At 44.0% G+C, this 20,049-nt stretch overlaps 1 protein-coding gene across 4 annotated transcripts in view; it reads left to right on the forward strand.

Moving 5' to 3' along the window:
• Nucleotides 1–20,049, forward strand: part of PKIB (protein kinase (cAMP-dependent, catalytic) inhibitor beta) — a 53,025-nt gene that overhangs the window by 241 nt on the left and 32,735 nt on the right. The window contains exon 1 of one of the 4 annotated variants that reach the window (XM_014966335.1): nt 1–35. The exons of 1 other annotated variant lie outside the window; for it this stretch is intronic. The gene's annotated coding sequence lies outside the window, so the exon portion shown is untranslated. Of the gene's footprint in view, nt 36–162; nt 310–20,049 lie in introns of those variants that run through there. 2 more of the 4 variants (XM_014966331.1, XM_014966329.1) reach the window with 2 other exon arrangements.

Genomic DNA, 20,049 nt, shown 5'->3' on the forward strand with positions numbered 1-20,049 from the left:
GGCTCCCGGCGAGGCACAGACCCCTCCGGCGGCGGGTGAGGGCGGCGGTGGTGGCGGCGGCGGGCGGGGGACCGAGGGGGCGGCGGTGGGGCAAGTTTGGGGGTCGGTCGGAGGGGTGAGCGGCGCTGAGCGGCGTCCCCGCTCCCCAAAGGGCCGTGGCCACCGGGGGTGGCGGCGGCTCGGTCGCCCGGTTGGCGGTAGGGGACACCCCCGAGGGGGCGGCGGCGGCGGCGGCGGGAGGGGAGCTGCTCCCGCAGACGGGAGCGGAGCGTTGGCGGCTGCCGGGCCCCGGAGAGGCGGAGGGTCCAGGTAAGGTGCGCGTCCGTCTGTCCCCCCGTCTGTCTGTCTGTCCGTCCGTCTGTCCGTCCGTCCGTCTGTCCCCCCGCTCCCCCCGGCTCGGGAGCCCCGGGCACCCCGACCCGCTGCCGCCCGTGGGGGTGGGCACCGCTCCCGCCGGCGCCGGAGGAGGGGGACGGGGCGAAGTTGGAGGGGGGAGAGGAGCCATGGGGCGGCTGCTGAGGCTGCTCCGGGGGGACCTGGGCTCCCCCCGTGTCCCCCGGTGTCCCCCCGTGTCCCCCCGTGGTGTCCTGCGTGGCCGTGGATAAGTCACAGCTGATCTGCCCCTGCCTCCCTGCCCCACATGCTTCCCCGTGCTTTAATGTTTATTAACGTTGGGCATTAATTAACCTTTAGGAAGTGCTCCGGGAAACTGGTAATAAGTGGGAGAAATAGACTCCCTCTCATTAGGGGGAAAACTAAAATGACTTTTTCTCCGGCAGAAAAAGCAATCAGGAGTGCTCCGGGTGCGATTTTTATCTACATCTCCTTTCTGAAATTATGTTTGTATGGTCGGTGCTAAGAACGTGGAAAACTAGAGAGTGAAAATACCAGCTTTGTTTACATAATAATGCTCCTTAGTTATATTAAAATAGATTTCTGAAAAACAACCTTTGTGCATGAAGTCCATAATTGAAGTTGCACGGACAAGATAATGAACAACTGAGATGCAGTTTATTGATGCAAAAGGTGTTCCTAGAAAATCAGTTAAAATACGTCGTTGACTTTCACCTTTCCGTGATTGCAAGGAGTGTCCTTGTACTTTGTTCACTCACAAGGCAGGAATTTTTCTTTCTGATTGCAACAAAATGTTGGCAGTAAGAAATTTTTTTCTTAACTCGGTGATGAATGATGCTCCTCTGCATTTGTTAAAAGTTATTCGTGGACTCTGAAGAGCAGGCGAGTACTTTCAGCAAAGGAAGAAGTAAAAGAGTATTCAAGATATTCTTGAAGCAGTAGATAAAATGATCTGCAGCATGCGGTTTGTCTGGTTGTTACAGATACACCCAATTCTTAAAATTTGAATTTTGAAAAGTAACAAGATTTCAGTCATTCCAAGAAAATCCTAGCCGCCTTTAGGGGCATTGTGGTTAGGAATTATAAATGTGAAAATATATAGGGTATATTGACTTACCCACTGCAACTCCATCACCTCTGGTAGTGAGCAAAAAACAGTTTGGATGAAATATTTGATGAGAACAGAGACCATGAAAACAGCTGAAGGAAAGGCCATGACACTGTTTGCCTTTCCTCACTGAAGAAGTCGTGGGGATGAGAATGGTCTGGGGTTGTTTTGGCTTCAATGGTTAATATTCCCTTTGAAATGATGATCTTGAGTGTTTGTGTTATGATGTTTATGAAATGTTACATCGTGATGGATAAAATCTACTAACAGGGAAGTAAGATAAATGAAAGCTTCGCTAGAAATATGCAAATAAGTTCTAAAAGCAATCACCTTACTGTAGCATTAGAGTGAAGGTTCAGTTCTGCAGGTTTTGAAATACACCCTGTTGGAATAGAGACCAGTCCAATTTATTTTGTCTTAGATTCGTCATGACACATTTAAGCAAAACAGCATAACATACATCAGTATGCTATAAAAATATACATGAGCTTCAAAATCCTGACAAATTTAAAAAATAGTGATGCAAATCGTGAAATACAGAGAGAGAGAAACTCAGACAGGTCATGTTGTTAATTGTCAGGAAGTGCAAAATTGTTCCCTTGTGTGCATTTATTGATCTATCCTGTTCAAATAATATTTTCTGTTAGTATAACGGTGAGTGTTTTTAATGACTCATCCAGAATGTACCTGCTTCCTTTGATTTCTAAAGTCTGGGATGAAAATTTGAGGAATCAGATGTGTAGTTTTCTCAATCAGCTAAAGATGACTCTTGTGGGAGGTTGTACGTTCCCTGAACTCCTGCTGGGCTTTCTGCTGGACCTCACTGATTTCTCTTTTTGGTGAAGATGCTCCAGGACCTCGCTCACTTCTCTGGGCACGGCTCCCTCTTGACTGGCTTTGGGGGAAGAGTGAGGGAAATTGATGTGCTTTCTCCATATCTTGATGGCCAAAAAGCCTTCATCTCCCTAGCGTGCTCCTTGTTCTCTCAAAGCAGTTCTGCAGGGAGGGAAACAATGCAGGATTTAGGATTGATGGCTTGATTTGTTCTCTTCTGTGGCACCTGGACTGGCCACTCAGACCCATGGGATTGCCACCAGCACTGAAAGGGGAGAATTACAAAAGCAAATCCAAGCGATCCGGTCTGGTAGAAGTATTTGGACAGTCAAACATCTGTGTCAGAATGGATTAAGATTCTGGCATTTACATTTTTACAAGGGGATCATCCAGATTTTCATTGCAGCCCGGGAGTATGGCTTAGCAGAAATCCTAGAAAGTCAGGAATGGTGATCTGTTTGTGAAAAGCTCCCAAATCTGGCTTTCCTCACATGAAATAATGTCTTCTGTACTTGACTTAATAACTCTGGGTTTGGAAGTTTTTTGCCAATTGAGATTTCTGTTATTTCTTCCCTTCTGTCCTGACTATATTCTTTTCAACTTGGTTTCGTAAGGAGATGAAGCTAAAATAATAATGCTGCTGTCTCTCTAATAGCTCCCCTCATTACCCCAGAGTAATTTTTTTACCCAAGGGATCAATTTCAACCAATATAAGTAGAAAAGCAGAGATTTCAAAGTGATGAAATTCTTACAAACCTCAAGACTGCTGGTGACCAGGGAGATGAGAGAGATGAGGTTGATGCCCCCACTGAGGGAAAAGCTGTAGCAAGTGTTCAGCTTATTAGACATCAGAAAATTTGTGGGGGTGCTCCACAGGATGCTGAGCTTTATAGCTTCTGCTTCTCAAGGCTTGGTGATTATATTTTTCAGTTTCTGCTCCTTGGGAGTGCACAGTCTTGGAAGTTTTGATGATGCCTTTTCTTCTCTATAGTCAGCTCAAAATAAGCTCTTTGTCCAAGATGTTTCTGGTAATGATATATAGATAAATGCTGTTGTTCCTCAACTTCATCAACTGACCTGTTGCTTTCCTAGCCCATAATTTAATACTTCTAGATACAGGGTTAACAGCTGATGGTGCAGTAATTTTCTTTTGTTATCTTGACTCAGTGCAAGCACTTGATTACAGTGGTCACAATAAAATCTACTTTCTTCCACACCCAGTTTCTCTGAATTGCTTACAGGCTTTTGATTAGACTTGAATTTGCTTCCTACTGCCACTGCCATTTCTTCTGGTTATGGCTGCATCCCAATGTCCTCTTCTGCCTTCTCTGCATAGCAGGATACTGTAGCACTCTCCCATGTCATGGCAGGAGAAGGATAGTGGAGGAGAACTGTGAAAAGGAATTGTGAGTTTATCTAGCAAGACCTTTGTAAATACATGATGCCTTTATTGACTTTGGTTATTGTTCTGATTCTTTGTCCCGTTACATAACTAAAGTTAAGAGCTGTGTTTATGGGTAATTGCCTATTTTCTCTTTCCTTGTCTTTCCAACATTAACACCATCACAATACTTCCTTTCTTCTCTCTTTCATTATCTCCGTAAAAAAAAATTGCTTCAGGGGTTTGTTTTGTTTTGTTTTTTAGAAAGCTTTAATAGTATAGTAAGTTGATTTGCTAGGCTTTTTCCTATTGTAGAAATCATATCAACTGGACTTGCTGTCTGGGCGTGAACGTACATAAATAAACGAAACCAATTTAGTAAAGTGCTTAGTGGATAATGTTAATTTCTTTTTAAATATTCATTTGCATTCCAAGTTGCACTAAGCTCTTCTTTACATCTTTTAGAAAGTGTTTATAGATTATTAAAGCCCGCATCCCTCGCTAAAGAGACAGCATAGTGTTGTACAGTGATTACATTTGATTTAAGAGGAGGAATGAGGCTGCACCCGGGCTGAGGCACTCGGACAGGGGGTGTTGGGGGGCCAGCTGGCCAGAGCACAGCAAGCCCTGAGGACACGTGAGGCTGCACCCGGGCTGAGGCACTGGCCAGAGCACAGCAAGCCCTGAGGACACGTGGCAGAAGCTCTTCTGCCTGTGCCCGCTTTGGTGTGTAGCACACATCCTTCTGATGGTGCTGGCCCCAGAGGTGGGGGCCGTTCGGTGCTGGGTTGTGCTGGAAGGATGCAGCTCTTCATTAAAAACCTTCTGTCGTGCTGTGGTGTCCTTAGGAAGATCCCAGAGAAGCAACTGCAGATCAGGCAGCGCTTCTTGCTTTTTTCTTTAATCCAGCTTAAGCTGTATTTGCTGCGTGCGTAATGATGGCGACGCGTTATTTTCCCCTCTGTTGGCATCCCCCATCCTGTCCGTGCATTCCATCCGGCAGAGGAAGGTGAAGAGGGTTTGTAGTACATTTGCAGATCTTAAACTGCTGACGCAGAACAGGGGAATAATTTCCCCTTCATAGGAAAATGGGCAGCCTTTTATTTTAGCCCTTTTTCAATAACCTTTGAAACCAGTTTACAAAATTCTGTGGGAAACTCACAAGTTTGTCCATAGGCTCCTGAGTTACTGCCTGTAACTGTGTTAAGTAATGCAGCTGCAGAGTTGTTGAAATATCCTTGGAAGACGTGCTGCATTCGACACCTCTTGGGCAGAGACAGCTTCCTCCTCCGCAATGAAAATTCCTCCTTCGGAGTCAGCCTTGGATTGGATTGACATCCTGCAGCTCTCTTTGCCTAAAGAGAAACCAGCGGGTCAATATAAAATAGGTATTAAAGTGAACATCGCAAGAGGACACAATCTGGTTTTACAAGACAAACTCAAATGTCTTCAGATCTCTGGGTTTGGTCTTTGTGATGATTACTCCTGATGGAGCAAGCTGACTTGTTGAGGGGTAATGTCACTGGGACACTCTTCACGGTGTTTTGAGTTAGTTGTGAATACAAAACGGTTAGCAGTACCTGTGTGATAGGCCTTAAAAGGAAAGGAACCAACAAAAATGAAAATGAGGAGAACCGGGGAGGAAGGGAGTTTCAGTTTGTGAGCCCATAGCTTTTAATAGTGCTATTTCTTCATACTTTCAGGACAATATTGCATTAAAGCATGTACATTTTCCCCATGACATAACATATTCTGATTAGGAAACATCTCTGAGTTATCCTATATCCTAGGGAACGCTTATGTGCAAGCTTTGTCTGTTTGTATATGTCATGTTCTGCATATTCATGCTACAAAAAACACCTGGGAGCGTGGTGTTTCATGATCTCTGGATGACGTCTATGATGATGTCTGATGATGACTGACGTTGAGATACCAGACAGACTTTAATAAAATTCATGCAACTATGTAATCTGTCTGGAAAAAGTATTTCTTTTTGCTCAGGCTTGACACCTCCTTTAAGTTTTGTTTTGCCTAGTTTTGAATCTTGTGTCATTTGTATCTTCTAGCTGAGCACCTCACCCGTCGTTATTTATAGTTTCTTCATTACAAGGTATCTTGCTTTTGCTGAGACAGAAGCAGAAGCGTTGGCAGCTGTTACGAATTTCACACGAACTAATACAAGTGCTCTGTGACGTATCCCTGCATGATGCCAAAGAGATCATCATTAAGGGGAGCCCACGCCCACCCTCAGCTCATCAAAAATAACTTTAGTTCTTGGGCAATATGTGGTATGCTTTGTTCATAAGCTATTTGTATCTATATAGTTGGATCTTACAGTCCCTAATTAAGAGAGTTTCCATTAAATAGTGTTGGTAAGATTTGTCCTCAAAGTATTTATATGGAGAACTTGGAAGCTGTATTCCATCTGTTGTGGACAGGGTTTGCTTAGATAGGAGCACTAAAAGAAGCAGAAGACGAGAAGATGATATCTAGAAATTGTATCTCTGAGTGGACAAGCAGTTCTGAAGATAGTATTTGAAATATAACCAGAATTTCCTCCATGGTACCAAGTAGAAGGATGTGGTTCACCTCATACCTGAAGTATACACGTTTCTCAGGGCTTAGCCAGTTGTGAATAGCATCGTTAGCTTTGGCAGATGATATGACAAGGTGTTAAGCAATCATACAGCACTTCATCTTAATTTAAATCCAGGATATAGTGGGAGTGCTGGAGATTTTCTGCTGCTGTATGAATAAAAATTTGGAGGAAAATTTGGAGGAACTGTCCTGCAAAAAAGAGAAGCCACCCCTGGAACTGCTCTGTTTCTGTTACCACTTCTTCCAAAAGGTGAATGAGGTGCTTTTACAGAGACAACTTGCAGTTGGAAGAAGAGATGGTGGTTTAGCTGTAATCCTGCCCGTAGCAGAGCTGGGTTTGGATGCAGGAACACAGCTCCACCCCTGACTCAGATGCTGCTGTGGAGTGGACAAGGGCTGTCAGTGTGATTCGCCTTCGCCTGTTTCCATGTAAAATAGCATGCACTTCCCTCCAGTGAAGAGCCATTTTCTAGAGTATCAAGAGCACAACATTCACATCTGAGGGCAGTTTCCCCGTGAGGAGCAGCTGAGGGATGGGGCTGGCTCAGCCTGGGCAGAGATGCCTCTTGGGGGTGGACTGGCAGCAGCCTCTGTACCTTCAGGGTGGTGGTTGAGAAGAGGGAGCCAGAGAGACATGGGGCATCGGCTGGACCAAGCAAGAAAGGTTGAGATGGGACTCAAGGAAAAGGCTTTTCCCCATGGTTCCAGAGAGGCAGGCTGCCCAGGGAGGCTGTGGTGGCTCCCTCAGGGGGTTCCAGCCCCAAGGGGACACAGCCTGGAGCAGCCCCTGCTGATCCTGGCACTGAGCCTGCTGCGGCCGGGATGGACCAGGGACCTCCTGAGCTCCCATCCTGCCTGAGCCATCCTGTGACCCCGTCATCCCAAGTTCAAAGCTGAGCCTCTGTGAAGGTGCTGTGAGGTTCTCATTACCGTCTCTGCAAGAAACATATAACGGGGAAGAGGGACCCTTATTTCCCAGATTAAAAGAAGGACAATGACAGTACCTTTAATAAGAAATAACAAACAGATGCTTACAACAGCATAGCTGTTTGCAGTCCCTGCCTTAAATATCCTGCTAATATAATCTGTCTTAAATATGGTTAAATTCAGTGATGTTAAATCATTTGTAAGTGTGCAGCGTGTGCTTTCTTTCAGGCTTCACGTCTAATTCAGTTTACTGCTGCTTTTGTTCACCTAAAAGGCTTTCTCCAAGGCACAATATAGAACCATAAATATGGTACATAATATATAGTACATAAATATGCAGGGATTTATGTAAACATGTTTCGCTTAAGTGTTAATGTGATATTTATGTTCTGTGTTCAAAAATGAAACACTGATCCTATTGCTTTCTTGACAGTAGGCATCATGTGCAATGGCGTGATTTTTGAGTTTTTAAAGAAAGGTCCCTCAGTGGGGATGGGGTTCTTATATGTCTTGTTTTTCTTCTTGGGTAGCTCAGGTATTAGAAATTCTATGCTACCTTCTTAGGTTCTCTTTAAATGTCTTCTCAGAGGAGCTGGAGTGCAGTGAAACCTCATGATAATGAAGTCTCCAGAGAAGACAGCCACTCACTAACCTGTTATTAAGATTGTGGGTTGGTTTTGTTTAACAAAAAAAGAAAAAAAAATGGAAAAAAAAAGTATAATAAGAGCAATTGCCTCCAAAATAATAAACTCACTTAAACAAACATCAAGCAAAAAGCTCCTCTCCGTGTTGTCAAAGCTGTTTCATAAGCAGTGATTGAACATGTGTTCCCTGAGTAGTATAAAAGAGTTTGCATTAAGAAGCCAGTGGTGCTTTCAACCACCTCCTCCCTCTTCCCCATCATTACTCAGAAACTGTCACTAAAAGTGCTTGCTGTTTACCTCAGAGAGCTTAAAAAAGCCTAAGAAGATGAGTGTGTGAGGGCTGGAGGAATATTTGTTTTCTTTTGCCTTGAACTTGCATTTGTTTGCTGGAAAAGCTAGAATTGTGGAAGGAACTGAACTGAATAAAAATAAATCTCAGCCGATTACTAATGGAAACATCCTGTTATTGATGTGGTTGGAAGCTCTCCACTTGAACGTGGAAGGCTTTTAGCATAGAGCCAGAGCAAAATGCCTTTAGGAAGAAGACTTACTGAAAAGGCAATGCCAGCTTTTTCTGTTTCGAATTTGTAGTTTTATCACTTACAGTTTAAAGAGAGTGTCCACACTGTCCATGCAGTTCCTTTTATTAATGGGCTAATGCATTTTTATGTTCCTTCTTTCCTCCCAGATTCTCATTACTTACAGGTAGCTGGAAATAGCACTTCAAAGTAAAACAGAATAAATGGGATGATGTGTTTCTCAAACAGATTTCTCAATAGAGTCAGTGTATTGTGTTCTAACAAGTTTTGAAAGTAAAAGAAATAAATATTAATTCCTGATACTAATTCATTTACCTTTACTGATTATTAAAATAATTCCAAATGGAAACCTACTTGCTATAATCACATTTAAGTAGAGACAATTTCTTGTTTTGAGTAAGCTGTAGCAATTAATGCACCTTACCATGGAAACTGAATGTTACTACAGAAACTTAGCTATCTTGAATGGATATAATCAGACATTCAACTGTATATTCACTGTGTTAATTAAGTGACTGGCTAACAAGCCATCCTTTGTAGAGAGTTAAATTATGTCATATAAAGACAGAACAAACAAGTTTGGTCACCACTTTAGAAAGAAGTACTAATTGGTGAAGCATCTAAAGAGTATAGAAGAAAGCTGAACAAATTTAGACAGCTGACCTATTTCACAAGTCCACGTGGAGTGATATCTACCAAAAAAATCAAAACTTCACACTATAATGATCTTAAAAGTTGCTTGTTCCTTAGATTTTTGTAAAACCTAGAACCTGAAGTTTTATTGCTTAAAATTAAAGAAAGATTTATACTCTGGAAGAGCAGAAAGATGACATTCAGAGATGTACTTTATTTAAAAAGGGAACTTTTTAAAGTATACTTAATCACTCGATCAGCTGTTACTATAGATATTTTAACTATGCAAGTCTTCTAAGTATGCATTTTGAAAGGAAAAGGTAATTTATTTATTTATCATGGCCTCATTTCTCTACCTTTTCAGGAAAAAGTGTGTAAGAATAGAGGTGAATCAAAGCAGGTTAAAAAAAGGTCAATTTAAATTTTGGACAGCGCAGCCTCTCCCACCTACCACTCCCCCCCTCCTCTTGATGCTGTTCCATTTCATTAAAGCCATGAAGAAGCTGGGATTTCCAGCTCAGACCTTTCTCCAAGGGTTACCATTTGGGGTAGGGCTGAAGGCAGCATTTGTTCCTGCTCTATTCCTGGCTGAGAACTGGAGAGCAGAGATAACAGCCGGCACTGCTGTCTCTGGAGAGATGGATGTTTCCCATAATCTCAGTTTCCTTGTTAAGACTTTGCAATGTCAGTATGTCACAGAGGAAGAAGAGCGGGGCTGACAGTCTGAGGGGAGTCACATTGGGTGTAGAGATGGCAGCGGATCTGTTAGTTGTGTCTGTGGCAAGTGAGGCAGTCCAGCAGTTTGGGCTTAGAAAAGCAGGTGGGCCCATGGAAGGTGGGACGTAATTACCATTTGAAATTCAACTTCTCCCAAAATAGGGATATCTGTTCAGATGTCTTACCAGGAGCTGGCAGGGGGATCTGGCTCCGCTCCTCCCACGCCAGCCTGAACTGCTCCGTCAGACAGCGAGCCAATCTAAGACAGCTGAACAAAATATGTGCAGGATAAGATCTAGTTCTGATTTTCCAGTGTCTGTGGTGACCCCTCCTACCTTTTGGGGCGAAGGCCTTGACAGGAGCACACACAGCGACGTGCTGTTCTGATGGGGACCTTTTTAAGAGTGACTTCAGAAGAGTGAGCGTCGCGTTCCATAGATGGATGGCCCATCACTAGATGGGATGTGGTGAGGGAGGGGGAAGATGCGCTCGATCTCAGAAGAACGAGCGTTGCATTCAAAAGCATGTAGATGGATGGCCCATCACTAGATGGGATGTGGTGAGGGAGGGGGAAGATGCTCAGCCTCGGGCAGCATGGGAGCTAAAAACAGCTCGGTGGTGTTGGAGCTGCACTTGCACGGTGCCAGCACAGCCAGTACCCAGCTCGGGAGCGGCTGGAGCCGGGCTGGGCTTCTTCAGAGGAGGGGGAAGAAAGAAGCTGAAGCCGAGGAAGGAATATTACAGCCCGGTCGTGTCTGCTGTCTGTATGGGAGTTTCAAAAATTGTTAAGAAAATAAGCATATGGACTGTAGAAAAGGCACAGAGGCTTATTTTTGAGTGAGGAACGCAGCAGACACTCTGCTCTGCATTTTACATCTCTTCAGAAAAGTGTCTTCACACGTTTTCCTGTATATTTGTGATTCTGAATTTAGGGAGGGAGAGAGCGAGGAGGAAGGAAAGCTGAGGAGGGAGCAACGTTGGGATCTGATAGCGATTCACACAGGTTTGTTTGCAAATGGAAGCTGCAGAGGAGCTGCAGTGATGTGTTATATTGTTAATTATGTTTCGGGGTAAAAAGTTGCTGCTCTGGAGAAGGCAGCATTTCCAGTAACAACTCTGGAGTTGTAGTTCCCAGGAGAAATGCCACCCTGCATGAACATGGTGCTCAGCATTTGCTGGTGAACTGTGACATCTGAAATGATACTTCTCTAGATAAAAATAGAGCTTAACTGTGCTAAACATTGAATAAACACTTCTTGAGACTCCAATTTGAATGTTGAAACTCTGAACAAAATAACAGGAAAAACCCACCACTAATTCTGTGGCATCTGCTTTCTGGAGGAAATTGCACCCTAATTTTCTAAATTAGAGGAACAAAAATAACAGTTAATTTTTTTTTTTTTTTCTCAGATCATGCTGCTTTTGGTAATAAATCACCAGAAAATAGCTCATGAACTGTCTGGGGTGCTGAGTTTGCGGGATGTTCACTTGAACACTGGGAAAGGCAGGCCCCCATGGGAGGGGGCAGAGCTAGGGTGATGGGACCCATGGGCAGCTCAAGGAACAAGGTCTGTAGCGCATGGAAGGGGCTTGAGGACCCCCTGCTGCATCACATTTGGTCTTGGGGCTGTGCATGGCAGCTTTGACAACGGGCATCGATGGTGGTGAGCAGAAGAGTGAGATAAAAGGTTGGGCTGGTTTGGTTTTATGACCAAAATGGGCAGGATGAATCTAATGAAGCCTTCCAGATACTTTCCTAGTCTGTTGAGGAGAAGGGTGGCTGACTGAATGAATGTGCCTTGGCGACAGCAGTTGCATCTCTTTGTCATCTCACGTTTCAGGAGCTGTGGCAGATGTCCCAATTCAGGTTACTTTCCTTCTTCAAGGTAGAGGACACTTTGAAATCTTAGATCTCCCCCTCCTCCATTAAAAAATGAATGGATGCTATAAAAATACCAAGGCTAGAACATTTCCTCTGGTCATAAATTTCCCATGGGAAGACTGTTCCATATTCAACAATTTAATGCTGGGATTGCTGCTTGGGTTTAATAGAGTTTATTAAAGTATCTTTGCTATTCAGAAGAATGGAATTGCACTGGTGGTCTTGGACTATTTTGCATTGTATGTGCAGTACTGAATTGCACTGTGTGATGCTTCTCCTGTTTTGGTGGTAAAGACTATCTTATTCTCGTCCCACAATTCAGGAAGAGCTCTGATATTCCAGTGTTCCAGTGGATCTGTATAACCAGAAAAGATACTGGTACTCAAACATGGAAATCTGTAGGAAAACTCATCTTAGTGATAAGACGCATCTGCCCTTTTCCCATCCACTAACTCACAGTTTTAATGGATCTGGGGTGGCATAGATTTGTTTCTAATCCCTGCTTTGAATCAGCAGTGCCTACTCGGATAATGTAGGAATTGTTCAGAGCTTTAGATTGATGGATGGTTCAGATTAAAGCAAGCAAGCAACCAACCAACCAAAAAACCAACCAGATCAAAAGAGCTTTTCTACTACACCACAAAATTGATTACTTCTAGTTCAGAAATTCAGTTAAACTTTTCTTTTTTGTCTTTCACAACTTGATTTTGGAAAAGCATTTTTACTACGTAACCTTGATTTTTTATTTGTGTTTGTTTCTCTGGCATGGAGTAATGAGGGCAGCCACCCAATTCATCCAGAATGGGCTGAACAAATCCCAGATGTTGGTCTGTGGCAGAGCAGTGCCTCCCAGCAGCACAGCAAGTACCTCCTTCTCCACATCCAAGAGCACGGGATGTGGGGCAGGGGGGCAAGATCTGCAGCTATTTGTCTGCTGCTTGTGGTGTCTCATCTATTGAGCATTCACACTGTTGGCTTCAGCCTCACACCCCCACCTCAGCTGGGTGATTTCGTGGCCATTTGTGGCCGCCGTCGCTGTACTGTTCTTCAGCCTTTTCTCCAGCCTGCTGATGAGCCACATCTGGCTGTCAGAGCTGATCTGTGCCAGGGTCTAGGTTGTGGCACCCCATAGACCCCTCCAGGCTGTAGCTTGGTGGTGATGCTCCTCCCAGTTGGTTATGGGGCATCCTGCATTGGCATTGTCCCCCTGTCAGATGGATCTCTGCAGCACAGTGGCACACTGGCTCTGCTTTTTCTTTGGTGCTGTCCTGCATACCGAGGGCCATTAAAACTTGTGTAGGTCAGCCTGCTTGTCGCTGTAGAGCTGCATGGTTGATTGATGTGTGGCCTGAACATATCCTTGCATCAAGTATTGACATGTGAACTGTGGTCAGAATAAGCCAGTGCATTCGTCCTTCTTTGGAACAGAGGCAAAGGGAAGATTTCATTCTTGGAATGAACAGAGGGAATGCTGTTGCTGTGCATACCTCAGAGAGAGATGGACCAAGAATAATAAAATGTGGTGAATTAACATCAGAGTTATGTTCACTTACAGGCTGATGGAAGCTGCATAAGTACTCTCCTGTCATTTAAGTACTATACGTAGCAGAAAAGAGCAAGAACAGCACCAGGTTGCCTGCAGTTTAGTTTCACAGCACACTGAGTCTGGAGGTTACCTGCAGCCATCATCAATGTGACATCCTTGGACACACTGTGTTCTCCCTTCCACTGTTTCGCTTCAGGTTTGATCTCAGTGACACCAGATGTGGAAAAACGTGTGATCAGTCACAGCCTGTTAGGTTAAAAGAAACGTTAGCAAATGCAATTGTAGGGGCTGCACGATGGAATCCCTTGTGCTAACAAACGCAATAGGTTCTTGTGCAGAACAATTTGGGTGGGAGAGACAGAAGAGGAAAGTGCAATCATAAAGCAACAAGAAATTGGGGAGGGGAAAATGAATGGTGGATTTGAGAGTAGATCTGGACGTAGGACAGTAGTTTTCAAACACACTTGCTTCTCTTCAGGCCTGTCATCCAGGCTGCAGGCTACTGCCATTGACATCAGTTTTGTTGGATGAAGCTATAATGGAGTGTGCAGAGGCTGGGGCTGGGGTTTAATGATTCCTGCTTTCCCTCTCCTGCTCTTTGCAGAGATGTTGCTGTTCCAGGGAGAGCTGAGAGGTGCAATCCTAACCCTCAGGGAACCCTTGGGCTGCGGCTCTGTCTGCCCTGCACAGTGCAAGAACAAAGACTGAAGAAAACCTTTTTCTGCCTCTGCCGTTCCTCTCCACTTCTTTAGGGATCAGAAATGATTGATTGGCTTTCCTGGGACCACCTTCCCCTCACCTCCAAATGCCATTCAACCTTTAGCAAGCCCCGGTGTGCCAGCAGATTGCTTCAGCTGAATGTTGGCAAGTGACCACAAGCTGCTGCTAGGGTGGGTCTGGGCTTCTGACATCTGTTTCCTTCTAATCACATCTTTTTTAGAGAGGAATGTAGTTTTGGAACTGCTGACTTAGCTGTCACATCGATGCTGATAGCTTTATTTATGGCAGATACAGCACGTGAATCGTCGTGTCCTGACTGCCCAGTGTAAGGGGTGTCTCTGCAGGCAGGAGAGCAGGTGGTGGTGTTTCTTTGGGGCATTTGACTTTTACATTTCCTCAGCATCACCTTGCTTTAAAGAGCACCGCTTTAGGAATTGATTGCTCCTGTTGCTGCCCTTTCAGAAGGGCAACCTGCAGCCCTGCAGGGCTGCCTCGGCAGCCACCAGCAGAGAGTTGCTGGGCGTCAGGGACGATCAATAAGAAAAACCTGTGTGTTCATCTCTTTGTGCGCCGTGAAACGCCCCATTTTACCATTCGAGCAGAGTTCAGCACAAGTGGAGGGGGTCACACAGCTTCAATAGGAAGACAAAAATTGATAATCTTATGTCCTTTTCCAATTGAGCTCTTTCAATCTTTAGAGTGCTTTTTCATTCTCTAATGCTTCTTTGAAATCAAAAAAACTAAACGGAATGAACAGCTAATAGGATCCTTTTCCATTTTCATTGGAAAGCTGTAATGTCTTATTAGCCCAAAATACCCTTGTAATTTTCCACTTTCAGATTCTGCTTTCTACCTCTCCAAAATCAGCAGACACATTTGACTCCTCCTTGCCACAGGAGGGACTAGTCCTTCACCTCAGCGGGGGATTGCTCTGGGGGTAGTTGGGAGGTGGTCTCACACTCCAGCTTCTGGGGATGGAAATCAAAACTGAAAATGTTTTTGTGGTCTTCTCTTTGTTGGAAACTTGATGTTCTGCCTCACCACAGCAGCGAACACTGTATTAGAAACCCTAGTGTGCTGTGCTGTTCCACTGCTTAGCTGTCCAGAAAGGAATGGGTTTTCTTAAATAAATGTTGACTAAACGACCTGGACTGCTGTTTGGTATGGAAGGGGAGGGAAGTTTTCCATTTGCTTTGCACTGACAGAATGGGGATTTTATTTGTTGGAGGGTGCATTTTTATTTTTATTTTTTCCTCCACATCATAAGAACTGTTGAATTGTTTCAGATCAAATGGCTATCTAGTCCATAATGTCTTGCTGCAAAAGAGATCAAAAATTAGTGCCTGGAAAAAACACTATGAACACATGAAAGTACTTCTGCTGTATATTCTCCACGTGTCCAGTGCTCGAGCAGCTCATGGGTCATTTGAGCCAGACACAGTATCTTTGTGTTTAATAGCTGTTGATAGATTTTGCTGTCTTCAGTTTTTTTAATGACCTTCTCAACATTATTAATTACCTTCTGAACCTCTCAATCATCTCTTTAGATTGAACCCAGTTTTCAGATCCGGGACAGATTTGCCACAGCTATTCAGAATCACAGAATCACAGAATCGCCTAGGTTGGAAGGGACCTTTAAGATCATCTAGTCCAACCATAAAAAAAACCCCACAAAAAACCAAAAAACTTGGTGTCGTCTGCGAACTTACTGAGGGTGCACTCAATCCCTTTGTCCAGGTCATCGATAAAAATGTTTAAGAGAATTGGCCCCAGTACTGAGCCCTGTGGGACACCACTCGTGACCAGCCTCCAGCTGGATTTAACTCCATTCACCACCACTCTCTGGGCCTGGCCCTCCAGCCAGTTTTTAACCCAGCTCCCCGAAGCCACCTGCATGACATCAAACAAGTTCTGTCTTGGAAACAATTGAGATTTGTTGCTTATTGATTCTGTGGACATTTGAAATGCTAAGATTGTGTGTAATGGAAAGCAAACCATAAATCTGCGCTGGTGTGGGAATTTGCAGAGTGTTGGTTTCTGACAGAGATCCTGTCCAAGGGACAAGATATCTAGAATGGTAACCCCAATCTTCTCAAAGTCAAGCCTCGCTGCTGCCATAATTCATCTTTTGGATGTCACTGCTACCTCTTCATCCCCCTCTGCCAGCTGGTATAATTGTCTCCTTGTCCTTACCCCAGCTGTAGCCATTGCTTTCTTGTCCACTTCAGGTATGCAGGGATGTTGCCAGCAGCAGGGTAAAAGTGGTTTTGAAGGCAGAGGTATTGCTCATGTGCCCTCTCAGCACACACAGAGTACTGAGGTGAGAAAGGGTGTTATATGTACCATGAGCACCCTTCAGACCATCTGCCTACTCTTTTGCTTTCAGAAGGTATGTCCAATGAGGTGTCCCAGAAGAGAATGAAACAGGAGCTAGTCACAGCTCTAGAAGAAAAAGGAACAGCCCTGGTGATTTTTGATATCCTATTGAGAAGGAGAGCAAAGCTCCTTCATGTTGCATTTGAAGATCTGAAGAAAATACATGTTAACAAAACATCTAAACTTATGTAATTAAACTAAAGTCTAATTACAGTAGATTATTTTTACACTGTATCTTTTAACTTAAGTTATTAGAGACCCACATGGGAAGTGCAGATATCAGCAGTTGTGCAAATCAGTAAGTAATTCAGTAGGTACTTACAGCCAGGACTGTCAAGAGAAACATGCTTAATTAGGCCTCATTAATATAGATGGACTTGTTTTTGAAAAATTGTTTTTCTGTTGCTGAAAAGAAGCTTCTTCGGGGTGCTCATTCCTGAATGTTTAGAACAGATTTTGAGTTTGAAAGGCTTATCAACAAGTATTACTAACACTGGGTATGGAAAAGGTTCTTTTCTCTTTGCATCTGTGAATTTTTTTTTTTTGAAAGTGGTAGAATGCCCTTGCTTACACAAGCTACTGGGAGAGGAAGGAGCTAAAACTCTAAGTAGACATAGCTTAAGCATAAGACTGATCAACTATAGTCATTTTTTTAAACTTCACAAAAAAAGTAATGAAATGTCATTTTTTTACATATTTCACTGCAGATAATGCTTATGACACAAGTTGTGTAGCTTAATAGTTTACAACATGGGATCAGAAATTAAACTGACCTCCTTTATCTGTTCAGATAAAGAGCCCACATATCTCTGTCTGGGAATGGTAAAAATGTGCAAATTGATAAGTTCCATCCATTTTTGAAAGATAATCTCCTCAAATATGAGTTTACAATGTGGAAATCATGCCTGCCAATATCCTTCATGTTCAGCTTAGGCTGCATGAGGAGGATTAAGTCATCGTGCACCCTCTGAGGGTTGAAAGATGCTTCACAGAAGGCAGAATTCTTCGCTACTGGTTCAAGCCTGTACAAAATCCCCCCTTGGACCCTGTCCTGCATCTGAGATCCTAGAAATGGTCTCCCTGACTTCAGCGTGAAGTATTCAATCCATGTTCACTTCACATCTTTATTTCTTTAGTATAGACACCTTTTTTTGTTGCTTCAAAGCCTCCAAGGAGTGTATAGGCACCGCATTGAAGTGGGGAACAGTGACCAAAGTCAGTATAATTCTACTGGACCCAGGAGGAATAATGGTAAAGGAGAAAGGATTTTTTTCATTGGAGAGACCATGTCTAAACCTCTCATAAAAAGGACAGAGGAATCTCTAAAGCGCGTTTAAGGTTTCCTATAAATCGTTGCACAGTCTAAACTGATGCCATATTTACGTATTTCAGAAGAAAGAGCAAGTTGGCCCCTTATAGCCAAAGTCATGCTGTAATGGCAGTCCTAGGAATAAATAGGAAGCCTAAGGAGAATGGTTTGTCCGGAGGCTGAAGTTCTGGTCCCTCCCCTGCAGCAGAGCTGTACTCAGCCACTGAACCTGTGCATTTCAATAGCTGGCATAAAATGCCTTTCAGTAGAGGTCAGCACTTTGGAGGCTGCTCCTAACAAAGATGCAAACTCGCCTGAAGGCAGATGAGGCAACTCCTAAGTATGTCAAGAGCCTAATTGTGAGGGCCGCCATGTATAAAAAGCACTTCTTTAGCGGTGTCTATAGGGTACCTCTTTCTGTGTGTGATGGGGCAGAGCTGTCTCCTTTGGGTTACCTTTCTGCACTCCATGGTATGGACAAGGAGCAGATGCACTTGGGTGATACGTGTTTGGTGGTGCCTTCACCCCTCATTCCAAAATAAGCAGGAGTTGAGTGGTTTGTTCCTTCAATGGAAACAGAATCACAGAATCACAGAATCACAGAATTGTGGTGGTTGGAAGGGACCTCAGAGATCATCAAGTCCAACCACAAAAAAACAAAAACAAAAACAAAAACAACCACCCCACCCACCACCTAAACACACAACAACAACCAAACCAAAAAACCATCACCCACCCACTCAGCAGCCCACGACAAACCAATAATCTTGGGCACTAGAGCATGCCCTGAAGAAACATGTCTACATGTTTCTTAAATACCTCCAGGGATGAACATGAACAAAAACCAAAAGAGCAGGTATAAGATGCCATTTCTTTCTTCTCTGTTGACATGCCAGTTGCCTTTTGCACTTCAATCTTGAGAATGATTGGGAAAAGCGTGGATACCTTGGGAAAACAGTGGCAGGTGAGCGTCTGTAGAGTGCACTGGTATTTGCCATGACTTTCTGTGATGCATAAATCAGACTCAAAATTATTTGTCACTTAACAGCTCTCGGTAGAAATCACATTCAAATACCCCAGAAGTTTCCTTTTATTCTGAATAGGTCAAATTGTTAGAGCACAGACAGAGGTGAGGATGAGGTGGGGACGTGAACTCCTAAGCTGTGTGCGCCGAAGGCCTGAAGAAAGACTCAGGCCCTACAAGAAGTGATGCCCCCACCCCAGGGTGGGCTGGGCACCCCCCTTGTTTCTCCATCCAGCCGGAGTAGAGGCTCCTGCACAATGCTCCTGTTCATGTGTTTCCTGGGTGGGGAGCAGCCACGGGTGAGGGTTAAGAGGCACACATCCTCTTAGCTGGAGTCTCGGGGGACAAAGGGAGCTTTGTGTGCGGGTTGGCAGAGGGAGCAGCGTCCTCTCCTGTGACTTGCCCCTCTCCTGTTCACTGGGGGAGGTGGCTGTGGCCAGGGCTGGGTGCCTGAAACCCTTCCCTGATGCAGCTGGAGAAGGGGAGCGCTGAGCTGCAGCAGGTGGTGACTCCTTTTACGTTTCACAGCTAGAAACTGGCAGTCATTCCGTCTAAATTCCAGGTAAATGAATACCATAAATCCTCACTTTGGAGACAGGCCTCTGTCTTCGAGTGTTTTTGTGCTTATTGAAGCAACTCCAGGCTGCATCGCACACAGCAATGGGCCGAGCCGGTGCTCTTCCTCCTCTGCTTCTGAGGGATGTTGTTTTTGACGTTTTCAAGTTTAAATTTAGTGCAGCATCAGCCTCATCAATCACAGTATGAAGACAAACCCAGTCAGAGAATCCAGGCTTTATCTTTGCTTTTTGTTCTTCTCCGAGACACAGAAAGAGGAGGGGAACAGAGCTATCAAACGTTTCTAGGCAATAGTCCTGACTTTACAGTAGGTGCTGGGGATGGAAGTTTGAATCTGAAGGGGAAGCTCAGAAGACAGACGATAGTCCTGACACTCAGAAATTAAAACTGGACTAGGGAAAAAACATCTTTACAGTAGGTGCTGGGGATGGAAGTCTGAATCTGAAGGGGAAGCTCAGAAGACAGACTTTTTGACTTGTTTTGTTTGTTTGTTTGTTCTGCTGTTCTGATTATGTTTGCTTTTTATGGGCATGCTTTTTAGCACGCTTATTTTATTTCACTACAATTTTATACTAGTATACAAGGAAAATGTATTATCAAATCTACTGGTTTTGCGTTCGTACTTGTATGAATAACTCTTTAGCAAGCTATTTATTGGTTATTTCTACTGTACAGCATCAGGGGATGAACAGAATCACGGTGTGGATGTGTTTACATAAAGATTGTATTCCTAAGGGAGCACTGCACAAAACACAACAAACCCAGCCTAAAAGGAACACGCGTGTCCACAGTCCGGTGTTTGGTATTTGAAGTTCGTACACCTAAGGACATGAGTAATGGAAGGCAGCTTTAACAAAAAGCATCAGTTTAGCACACATTTC

Source organism: Calidris pugnax, unplaced genomic scaffold (assembly GCF_001431845.1).
Source record: "Calidris pugnax isolate Ruff unplaced genomic scaffold, ASM143184v1 scaffold31, whole genome shotgun sequence".
NCBI lineage: Eukaryota > Metazoa > Chordata > Aves > Charadriiformes > Scolopacidae > Calidris > Calidris pugnax.